At 39.9% G+C, this 11473-nt stretch overlaps 1 pseudogene across 1 annotated transcript; it reads left to right on the forward strand.

Annotated features, from left to right (window-relative positions):
- Positions 1 to 258: 258 nt before the first annotated feature.
- Positions 259 to 10231, forward strand: LOC308431175 (torsin-1A-interacting protein 2-like; annotated as a pseudogene). The gene is made up of 3 exons: positions 259 to 340; positions 9345 to 9538; positions 9853 to 10231. The product of its transcript is annotated as a torsin-1A-interacting protein 2-like (transcript).
- Positions 10232 to 11473: the final 1242 nt, after the last annotated feature.

Genomic DNA, 11473 nt, shown 5'->3' on the forward strand with positions numbered 1-11473 from the left:
TGTTGCTAATAGGAAAACATTGTTAAATATCTGAAAATATATAGACAGATATAAAATTTCAAAGAGCTTGATCTAGAATACATAAAGGATCTTCTCAAGTCAATAAATCTGACTTAAACAATCATAACAGAAACTAAAGAGTTGATTCTAAACAAGTGAATCATGCCAAATGTCATTTCCCATGGTGAAGTGCAATACAACCATGGCTCATGAGCTAGAATGGCTGAAGCAAGAGAACGAACACACCAGTGACCGACTATGAGTGCTGGCGTGGTCATGCAGCAGCTCTCACACTTCAGAGAGAATAGCTCTGTGGGGAACCTGGCAGTTTCCTGTGAAGGTAATCTAATCACAAGTCTATCACTGAACATACATCAATATTTTCCTAAGAGATCTGGAAACATGCCACAGAAATAACTGGAGATTCTCATTAACTGTTGATGGAGTGTGTGCTAGTAAATTCACCCTAAATAAATTGGAAAGCCACAGTTAATCTTCTTAGTCTACTAAACATCATCTCTGGTCCTGACCTACTTCAGATGTCCTCTGAACTATATAAACCTACAGTAGGAAAATCGTGGAACACAAAGACCACACAGTAATCATGAAGTAGCACAATTGACTTCGAGGGATCACCACACCTGCCAGCATCCTGAAAGTGTGTCACAGAACTTATTGCTAGGCAGGAAAAAGAACATAAATTGAATATGACATTGTGATTGTTAGTCTTCATTGTCAAACTGACTAAACTTGGAACTGCCCAGGAAACACACATCCAGGTGTATGGTGTGTACAGGCTAAGTGTGAGGTCTGTTTTCTTCACTGTTGGAGAACCAACCTCATTGCGGTGCTTCTTGATCATCTCATTTGTTTAAGAAACAGAAGAGGTGAGATATTGTACTATAGATCACCCAAAAAGAAAAAGAATAGAAAAAGAGAAAGAAGAAAAACAAATCTGGGAAAGGGAAACAAGGAGAGTGTTGGGAGACAGAGACTGTCTGTCCCCAACTGAACTTTGGAAATATCAACACCTGGTAGTGAGTCTAGGCATGTCAGGGCTTTGACAGTGCTGGAAAAATTGACCCTGTATATTAATGCTACAGGAATAGAAGTATACTGACTAGTTTTGTATCAACTTCACACAGGCTAGAGTTACAAGAGGAGATGGAGTATTAATTCACAAAATGGCTGTACAATCTAGCTGTAAGGCATTTTCTTAACTAGTGATCTATTGGGAAGTGACCAGACCATTATGGATAGTTCCATCCCTACGCTGGTGGTGGCCCATTTTAATAAGAAAACATCTGAGCAAGCTAGGAGTAGCAAGCCAGTTAGCAGGCCTCCTCCATGACCTCTACATCAGCTCCTACCTCCAAGTTTCTGCCCTCACAACTTTTGATGATGCCTTTCTTCCCCAAGTTTCTTTTGGTCTTGGGGTTTTATCAGAGCAATAGTAATCCAATCTAAGATAATAGAAAAAGACATGGGGCTCACCTAAACTAGAACAGGACAAGAAAAGTCTGGCCTTAAAGCCTGTTACAAATATTTTTGTCACCACAACATACAAAATCTATTGTCAGAGTTCATTCTGCATTGGTGTCAGTAAAGCACCATCCCTAAACAGCATATCTGGGTTCACTGTCTGACAAGGAAGAAGGATGTGAGAAAAATCTTAAATACCTGTAGAAGGAATCAGTGATACAGTAAATGAGCAAAGTCAAGCTCTCGGGTGAATTGTTCACCAGCCTCACTTGAAATGACAAAAGTAGACTGTCTGGGTCATCAGAACCTCACCTGTAATCTGGCCCAATTCCCAAGAGTACAATGCAGAATTTCAGAGTTTAAACCTTGCAGTCCCTAAGAATGTCCAACTACAAAGCCCCTGAGTACCACCCAAAACCCTTCAAGAAGTATTTTCTTTTTCATCCTCAAAAGAACTGGTCTGGCCTACATTCAGTGGTTACCAACACCAAAAGTAGACAAGAGTTTCCCTATGTAGAAACCATCCTTCCACACCCTCTGCTTTTACCCCAAGGTCTTTGAGCCAGCTGCCTCCCTCAGGGCAAGTGAGCATTCTCAGACCTCCCAGGTCATTCTTACCTGTAGGCAATTCCTACTGAAGGGACTCTAGCCAGATGAAACATGGTGAGCATGGTCTGACAGGCTTTGCCCTTCTCCCTAATTCCCTCTTCCTTGCTAATAAAGCCATTAAATTATATTTGTAAAGCTATCCTCCAAGGTCTATTCCCTTATTTAGTCAAACCATTCTTCTGAAACTGACTACCAAGATCCAGCTATTAAATTATTGAAGACTGGCAGTAAAAAGGCCCATTTGGCTCACCTAATTAACAGGACCAATTAAAATTAAACACTTTGTCCTAATACAGAGTTTTCCATTTTACCTTGAAAAACTACCATTTTTATGTGCCTCTATTTAGAGGCAGTCCTTTGTTACCCTGGAACAAATTCTCCTTAGCATTCCCTTGGCTCCTTTTTCCCCTTTCCACTGTTTATTTTTCCCCTTCTTTATCAGCTGTATTTGTCCCCTATTGCCAGCCCTCTCTTCATCTGGTGCAAATAAATCTTATTGATGCTGAGAACCTGCTCTCAGACCTTGGCCTTGGGAGTTCTGAACCATAATTTTCCTTTCACCCACAAAGCTCATCACAAATACCAGAAGAACTGCACAGATCACATTGGACACATATGAAATCTGAAAGGCAGAAGCAAAGGTAATGGGTTCTTTCAGAGTTCTCCCTCAAGCACCACACGGGAGCTAAACATGTGACTCTGAACAATAAACAAGACACAGGGTCAGGGAAGGACCTGTTGCATGTAGAGTTGAACTTTATATACAAGGAAGCCTGTGATGGCTTGAGAGTCAGAAGGCTTTTCTACCCTAAATCCTGGAAAAGGACAGACTGTGGTGAGGAAGATAAAAAGTCTGATGTGGGGGATGAGAATGGGGGTGATCCTATCATCAGGACTAAAACAATCCATCTATTACTTCATTGCCATCATTCTGTCAAGAAGCTTGCTTGCCCAACTTTCAACCCAAACTTAGGTACATGACCAAGAAAGCAAAATAAATTAAGAATCTGGGGGATGTAAATAAGAAAAGAAGAAAAGGAAGGTGAAGAACTTGAGGAAAGGAGGAGGAAAGGGGACTATATTGTTCACAGCAGAGGAAAGGGGGGAAAGGGTGTGTGGAGATGTGGGAAAAAGGAGCACAAGGATGACTGTTTAAGGAGTCAGGTTCTATCCCCTGTTCCTCGTGTCTGCAAAGAGGAATACACTGTGGTAACCATTTTGTGTGTCCACCAGCATCAGCTCCAATCATCTTCCAGGATCTAACATTACAGGAAACCTACTAGCAAGGAGATATCCAACAAAAGCAACAGTATAGTATCAAGTTTTGGCTACACTGCTTTGTACCCCTGGTAGATCGCACATGCAGACCAGACGAAAAGTCATCTTTGGGTCCTCAAATGAAACACACACACTTCTTTGACAAAGATCAAATGACCGTAAGTGTATAGGTTCATTTCTGGGTCTTCAATTATTTTCCACTGATCTACATGCCTGTCTCTGTACCAATACCATGAAGTTTTTATCACTATTGCTCTGTAGTACAAAATTCTCATGGGAGGAAATGCAAGGTCAATTAGAGAAACATAGATTGAAGAAAAGTTCACTCAGAAGTCGCCTCACCTGGGGATCAACCACATATGCAGTCACCTATGCTATAGTCATATAGATACAGCTGAGCATGGCTGCAGCTAACCATCCATCTGAACTTGGTGATCCCAATAAGGTTGCTAAAGAAAGGACTTAAGGGGTTACAACCTCATGGCAAGATAACAACATTATCAACCAACCAAACCCTCCAAAACTCCTATGGAGTAAAACAGCAACCTTTGTGCACATTTTGAGAGACCTGTTGATCCAGTTGTGTATGTAGCTGAAGATAGCAGTGTCTGGCATCAATGTGAGAAGAGACTTTTGTTTCAGAGAGGACACATTTTCCCAATGTAGAAAAATGCCAAGGCAATAGGGTGGAGAGGGAAATCAGAAGTGAGTGCACCTTTTTGTGAAGGCAAACAGAGTGGGGTGGGCGATGGGATTGGGATGGGGTAAAGGGTAAAGATGTACATTACATCTTGAATGTAAATACAGAGTATCTAATAAAAAAGAGAGGAAAAAAGCTTCCAAAGTATCTAGTGATCAGCAAAAATGTAAATCTATAAGCATTATTACCAAGCCATCATTATTATTAGTTGTCTTATTAGGAATTTTAAAATACAAATTATTCTTTATTGTCATTTGAATTTAGGGGAATGTTTCTACATAAAACATGTGAATCAATCACTAGTACCAAATAAAACTGGGCATGGAGGCTCTTGCCTGTAATTCCAAAAACTGAAGATAGAAATAAAAGGATCAACACCCTAAATTATTCTGGACTACAAAGTGAGTTAGAACTCATCCTGAGCAACATTATTCCCTGTATCAAAAGACAATAACAATTTTAATATTTTAATTTTCAGCTTCCTATAATAACTTAATAACTGTAATTTCATTTCATATACATTTGTAATATATGTATAATATACCTGTAGAGCAAAATGCAATAGTAATAGTGATGTAAATTTTATGTAGTTACTTGTGTGTTCTCATATGTTAGCTGTACTATAAATATGCTTGATTGTACATGTCACTGTGTATAGTTTTTGCAGCACAGGGTTTCAAGCCTAGATATCCCTACATTGAAGGCTAGCAGTCTACCACTGTCCTTCAACAATATGTGACTCTCACTAATATTTAACTATTACTAATGGGATTTGACCCCAAGTTTACTCTCACTTCTGAACTTTGGTTTTATTAGGACAAATCATTGCTACATCATTAATTTCAGATGTAGAAGCATAAAAATAGGAAGAGCTAAAATTGGGTAGATTGTTAAATAATTTGTCTTTTCTCAAAGAAGTTTTTGAAAATATTGAAATTATCTTTGAATATGGTTATTCCTCTCCATGTCTAATATTGATATTGGAGTCTTTGCTGAATGTGAAATGTACAAATTTCTTACTACCAACTCAAAATATAAATTAAGAAATCAGAAGAACTACTTTTGAAATATTTCATACTCAATGTTTGTCAAATACTAGACATATTTGATAATATTCATTTAAATCAATCAAACGTGTTCTTAAAAATTGACTAACCTTTGTTTATAATGAGCTATCTGATTTCATTTATGTACTTAGTTTCTTTTATTTTTTTGTTATTTGAGAATGATTATACTATTCTAACAGAAAATAAAAACTATTTGGAGAATTGTTTTTAAAAAGGGAATTGTGATTGTTGTCTCATGTTACTTTTGTTGTTAGAGGTAGAATTATGTTTGTGTGCCTAATTACTTTTTGGTATATCTAAAGATCACTTTCTTGCTTTTCCTAGGGTATAGTTTCTCTCCTTGTGTTTGAGTTTTCCATCTATTATGTTTTGTAGAGCTGAATTTGTGGAAAGATATTGTGTAAATTTGTTTTTGTCATGAAATATCTTGGTTTCTCCATCTATGTTAATTGAGAGTTTTGCTAGATATAGTAGCCTGGTCTGGCATTGTGTTCTCTTAGGGTCTTTATGATGTCTGTCCAGCATCTTGTAGCTTTCATAGTCTCTGTTGAGAAGTCTGGTATAATTCTGATAGGTCTGCCTTTATATGTTACTTGTCCTTTTTCTATACTGCTTTTAATATTCTTTCTTTGCTTTGTGCATTTCGTCCTTTAACTATTATGTGTCAGGAGAAATTTCTTTTCTGGTCCCATCTATTTGGAGTTCTGTAGGCTTCTTGGATGCTCATGTATGTTTTTTCTTTAGGTTAGAGAAGATTTCTTTTATAATTTTGTTGAAGATATTTACTGGTCCTTTAAGTTGGGAATCTTCACTCTCTTCTACACCTATTATCCTTAGGTTTTGTCTTCTCATTGTGTCCTGGATTTCCTGGATGTTTGGGGTAAGGGCTTTTGGCTTTGGCATTTTCTTTGACTCCAGTGTCAATGTTTTCTATGGTATCTTCTGCCCCTGAGATTCTCTCTTCCATCCTTTGTATTCTGTTGGTGATGCTTGCATCTAGACTCCTGATCTCTTTCCTAGGTTTTTTATCTCCAGAATTGTGTCTTTTTGTGAATTCTTTATTGTTTCTATTTCCAATTTTAGATACTGGATGGTTTTGTTCAATTTCTTCACCTATTTGATTTTGTTTCCTCTGAGATTTTTGTAGTTCCTCTGTAATGGCTTCTACTTGTTTACCTGTGTTTCTTTAAGGGAGTTACTCATGTCCTTCCTAAAGTTCTCTATCCTCATCATTAGATATAATTTTAAATTCAAATCTTGCTTTTCTGGTGTGTTGGGTTATCACTATTGCTGTGGTGAAAGAACTGGGTTATGATGTTGCCAGGTTTTCTTGGTTTCTTTTGCTTAGGTTCTTGAACTTGCCTCTTGCCATCTTGTTATCTGTGATTGTTAGTTGGTCTTGCTGTCTCTTACTGGAGCTTGTCCCTCCTGTGGGTCAGTGAGCTTGTGGGCTTAGTGGTAAGAGTGCTCTTGGGAGATCAGCTCTCTCAGGTTTTGGGTCTTGATGGCAGTGTGTCATCCACAGCTATGGGTGCAGGTGGATACCAGAAATGTCCAGTCCCAGGCAGCTCTGTGATTCCTGTGCCCTGTAACTTCTTGGTGGGTTTCTTGGACAGTCAGTGGAGAGAAAGTGGGCTTCTCACCTATGGGCTTAGGAACAAGAGTACTCATGGGTGATCAGCTCTCTACTGGCAGGTTGTGGGTCCCAATCTATGCTCCTCTTTTGGATGTATGAGAGAGGCTTCATAACACAAAGATCTTAAGGTGAAGTTTGTCATGCAGACTCAAGGTGATGATTCTTCCAAATAGCTTAGGAGGAGACACCTTTACAGGTAAAAATTTTTCTCAATGGTACTTTGGACCAAAGTCTGTTTTGTTTTGACTCTTTTTTGTGAGGCTAAATCATATTACCATGCTTGTATTTATATATGAAATGACAGAAAAAGAAGTACATTTCTTTCAGGTGTTGTTTAGATCATGAATCATCGACTGGGCTGATATCATTCTGGATGTCTAGATCTAGCAATGCTGGTCCGTCTCCTTCCTTGGGATTAGGCAACACAGGATGTCCCATACAGCTTGTTACCTAGCATTCAGTCATTACTAATGTTCAATGTTTTTCTCTAGGCATTCTCAGAGGCCTTCAGATTATAAATATTTCTGTCCAGGGTAAAGCTAAAAGGCATGAATGCACACAATAGAAGAGAGGATGGGCAGGAAAGCAAGAAGTAGTGTGTCAGGTAGAGAGGACGTACAGAAGCAGTTGTTCCTTTTGTGCTTTGTTGAAGAATTGTTTTCCACTGTGCTTTGCTAGAAGCAAGAGACTGGCTTAGGACATGTCGGCAATTAAATCACAGGATGATGTCCCCAGAAAAATGACTTACTGTTACATATGACCCAGGGGTGGAGTGTAGATTAATCTAATTTCATATAATGAAATTAAAGTAATAAAGCACTTAACAAGCATTAAGTAGATCCCTAGCCAGAAAAAAATAATCAAGGAAATCTAAGGTAGCATGAATGATGCTTAGCAGGGTAGATCTGCTGAACAGCAGGAAAGCTTTACCAACATGCTTAAACGTGGGTCTTAGAACTAATCCCTAGGGATATATGCAGTGAGAAGATGGGAGATACAGCTCTTGTGTGTATATCCTTAGCAGCCCTAGGAGCTCCCCCAAGCTTCAGGGACTTCAACTCATGTGGCTTCAGTACAGACAGGAATTTTTAAACTAGTGTATGTAATGAAGACATCTGAAGCATGAGGATTCAAAAGGAAAAAGCTGATCAGTAAAGTATGTATATAAGTCATCTGAGTGTGAGCATAGCTTCCCAATGAAAAGCAGAAATTTTTACATGGAGAGTTTTATTTTAATTTTATATTTTCACTTATTCACTTTACATCCTACTCATTATCCCTGTCTCTATCATCCCCCCCCCCACAATCCTTTTCTCATACCCTCATTCCCTTCTCCTCTGAGAGGTAGGGGACTTCCTGGGTATGCCTCCCCACTGACACTTCAAGTCTCTTCAAGGCTAGACACTTCCTCTCGCACTGAAGCCAAACAAGGCAGCCCAGTTAGAAGAACATATCACACATACATGCAACCACTTTTGAGATAGCCCCTGCTCTAGTTGTTCAGGACCCAAATGAAGACCAAGTTGTATATCTGCTATATATGTGTGGGGAGGCCTGGTTGGTGTTTCAGACTCTGAGAGCCCAAGGGTCCAGGCTGGTTGACTCTGTTGGTCTTCCTGTAGAGTTACTATCCCCTTTGAGGACCACAATCCTTCCTCCTATTCTTCCATAAGAGTCCCCAAGCCCTAATCACTGTGTGGCTATTGGTATCTGTATCTGTGTTAGTCAACTGCTGGATAGAACCTCTCAGAAGATAACTTGCTCCTGTCTATAATAGTAATACAGTATCATTAATACTGTTAAGGATTGGTGTTTGCCCATCACATGGGATTTTTTAATGTCTTAAAATGCATCTTGATCCTATCTCATTGATATGAACTCTTACTCTTTGTGGTTTAGGGATGAAGTGGCCAAGTTAGAGATAGAGGGTCAAAAATTATTTTTGGAAGTTATCTTTAGTTTTGGTATAACCTCCAGACATTTTTAATTAATTTATTTTTTTAAGATTTGTTTATTTCTTATATATAAGGACACTGTAGCTGTCAGACACACCAAAAAAGGGCATCAGATCTCATTATAGTGGTTGTGAGCCACCATGTGGTTACTGGGAATTGAACTTGGAACCTCTGGAAGAGCAGTCAGTCTTCTTAACCACTGAGCCATCTCTCTCCAGTCTGACTTATTTATTCTTAACATCTCTTCTGAACTCACATGTAGTTTTTTGGGTTCTTTTTAATTATTATAAACTAGTAATTTTGATTCTGCCGTGGCGGCTGGAGGTTGCAGGCCAGCTCTGTGGAGCAGGAGGAACAGCCTAGTGGCACCACTGGTTCTGACTGTCCCATGTTTTAAAACATGGCTGGAAATTGTGTGTGACATTCCCAGACCGTCCCGCAAACTCAACAACGACTTCTCTGTGACTGGGTCCAGATAAAGGTCCTTTCAAGACTTGACTTAAATGGATCTACTCCACCAGGTCTTTCTGATTCTCCTACATCACCGTAAAGTGCTGTTGGCGAGACTTCCTGCACCAACAGCTGATTCACCGGATACATCCTCGTGTCTGTTTCAGCAAGCATCACTTACCGGCAGAGCATCACTTACCAGCAGAGCATCACTTACCAGCAGAGCATCATTTCCCGGCAGAGTATCATTTACCGGCAGAGCATCACTTACCAGCAGAGCATCACTTACCAGCAGAGCATCATTTACCGGCAGAGCAGAACCTCTGGGATTCTGCCCCTGGCTGATACCGGACAGGAAAAAGCAACTGGCTTGGAATAGAGGCCCAGCTTTCCTTTGAAAGACCTACTCTGTGATCCGTGCTGCTAATAAGTGACTGACAGTGCTCTAGACTGGACTGGTCCCTGAGTACAGAGACTGAGGTGCAGTTGAGGAAGAATAAACTACAAGATCTTGAAGAACCGCACTAAGGTGCAAGCCAGGTTCAACACTCCAATGTTGTTGAACTGATGAGTTGCTAAAGGAAATTATAACGGGACTGATTGGTTTTTACTGCTTGTCCTCTGTCACTGTTGCTTTTTGTTGTTCATTGCTTTGAGTTGTCTTTCTAAGCCCAGGTGTTCTCCGATAATTCCCACTGCCCTGATTACGGGCAGCAGTGGTTCCCTAGTTTAGAACTAGGGCACTGGTTGTACCGAACTGAACTTGTTGAAATGTTATCAAGAGTTCTTAGACTGTATAAACAGGACTGATTATTGCCCTGAATGTTACCCTGAAAATCCTGCTAATAGAAGCCTTGTTCTGCCATTATATTTCCCACTTGAGTGGGCACCTCAAAGTCTCACAGGTGGACTTTGCCATCCGTTACTTCTGGGTCCTCCACTAAGTAGAAAAAAGATCCATGACTCCAGGGTAACTGGTTTTAATCCCACATTACAATTAATCTCGAGCAAAACAGACAAAACCTTGAACAAGAAACCTGGCCAAAGCAAATGACTTCTGTAATGGAATCATGGAGACTCCAAGGGCTTTGTATCCATAGCCTAGGGGAGAAGAAGAATTAAATTGGACTAGGAACAGCAAATACCCAGAGATAAAGGCCTGGTAAGAATGGGTTCTGACTAGCCAGGGGGCAGAGAGATCTCTGCTGAGCCCACACAGAAAGCACACCCCTGCCCTGCCTGACCCAGGGACCAGGAACCCAGCATAGGACCCTCTGTTCCCAGCCAGTGGCTTCTGGCTGCAGAACAGGGCTATGACAATCTGCCAACAGGAACAGCAGAGATCAAGGGACACAGGCCAGGTACAAGGGAAAGGCAAGAACCAATCACTGACAACAAGATGGCAAAAGAAAAGCAAAAGAGCATACTCCAAGGAAACCAAGACAACCTAGCAACACTAGAACCCAGCTCTCCCATAACAGCAAACAGCAGAATGCCAAACACTCCTGAAAAAGAAGACTCAGACACGAAATCCTACATCAAGATGATGATAGAGATCCTTAAACAAGAATGGGAGGAAAAGAATAAAGAATTAGAAGCTTTTAAAGAAGAAATAAAAAAACACTCAACTCAAAGAACTAGAGAAAAACAGGACCAAAGAAATGAAGGAATGGAAGAAGGAATTTAAAACAGAAATGGACACAATAAAGAAAACACTAAAAGATAAAACCCTAAAAGTAGAAATCCTAAAAAAGAAATCAGGAGTCACAGATGCAAGCATTTCCAAAGAACTACAAGAGATGGAAGAGAGAATCTTGGTGGCCAAAGACAACATTGAAAACATAGACAAAACAGTCAGAGAAGATGCAAAAACAAAAAAATCTCCTAACCCAAAATGTCCAGGAGATCCAGGACACAATGAGAGGACCAAACGTAAGGATAATAGGAATAGAAGAGGGAGAAGAATGTCAACTAAGAGACACAGTAAATATCTTCAACAAAATTGTAGAAGAAAACTTTCCTACCCCTAAGAATGAGATGAACATGAGCATAAAAGCCTTCAGAACTCCAAATAGGTGGGACCAGAAAAGAAATTCCTCCCGACACATAATAATCAAAACACCAAGTGCCCAAAGCAAAGAAAGAATACTAAAAGCAGTAAGGGAAAAGGGTCATGTAACATATAAAGCAGACCAATCAGAATCACACCCGATTTCTCAACAGAGACTATGAAAGCTAAAAGAGCCTGGACAGACATCATACAGACACTAAGAGAGCTCAAGTGTCAGCCCAAGCT

This window comes from Micromys minutus (assembly GCF_963924665.1).
Source record: "Micromys minutus genome assembly, chromosome: 16".
In the NCBI taxonomy this organism is placed as follows: domain Eukaryota; kingdom Metazoa; phylum Chordata; class Mammalia; order Rodentia; family Muridae; genus Micromys; species Micromys minutus.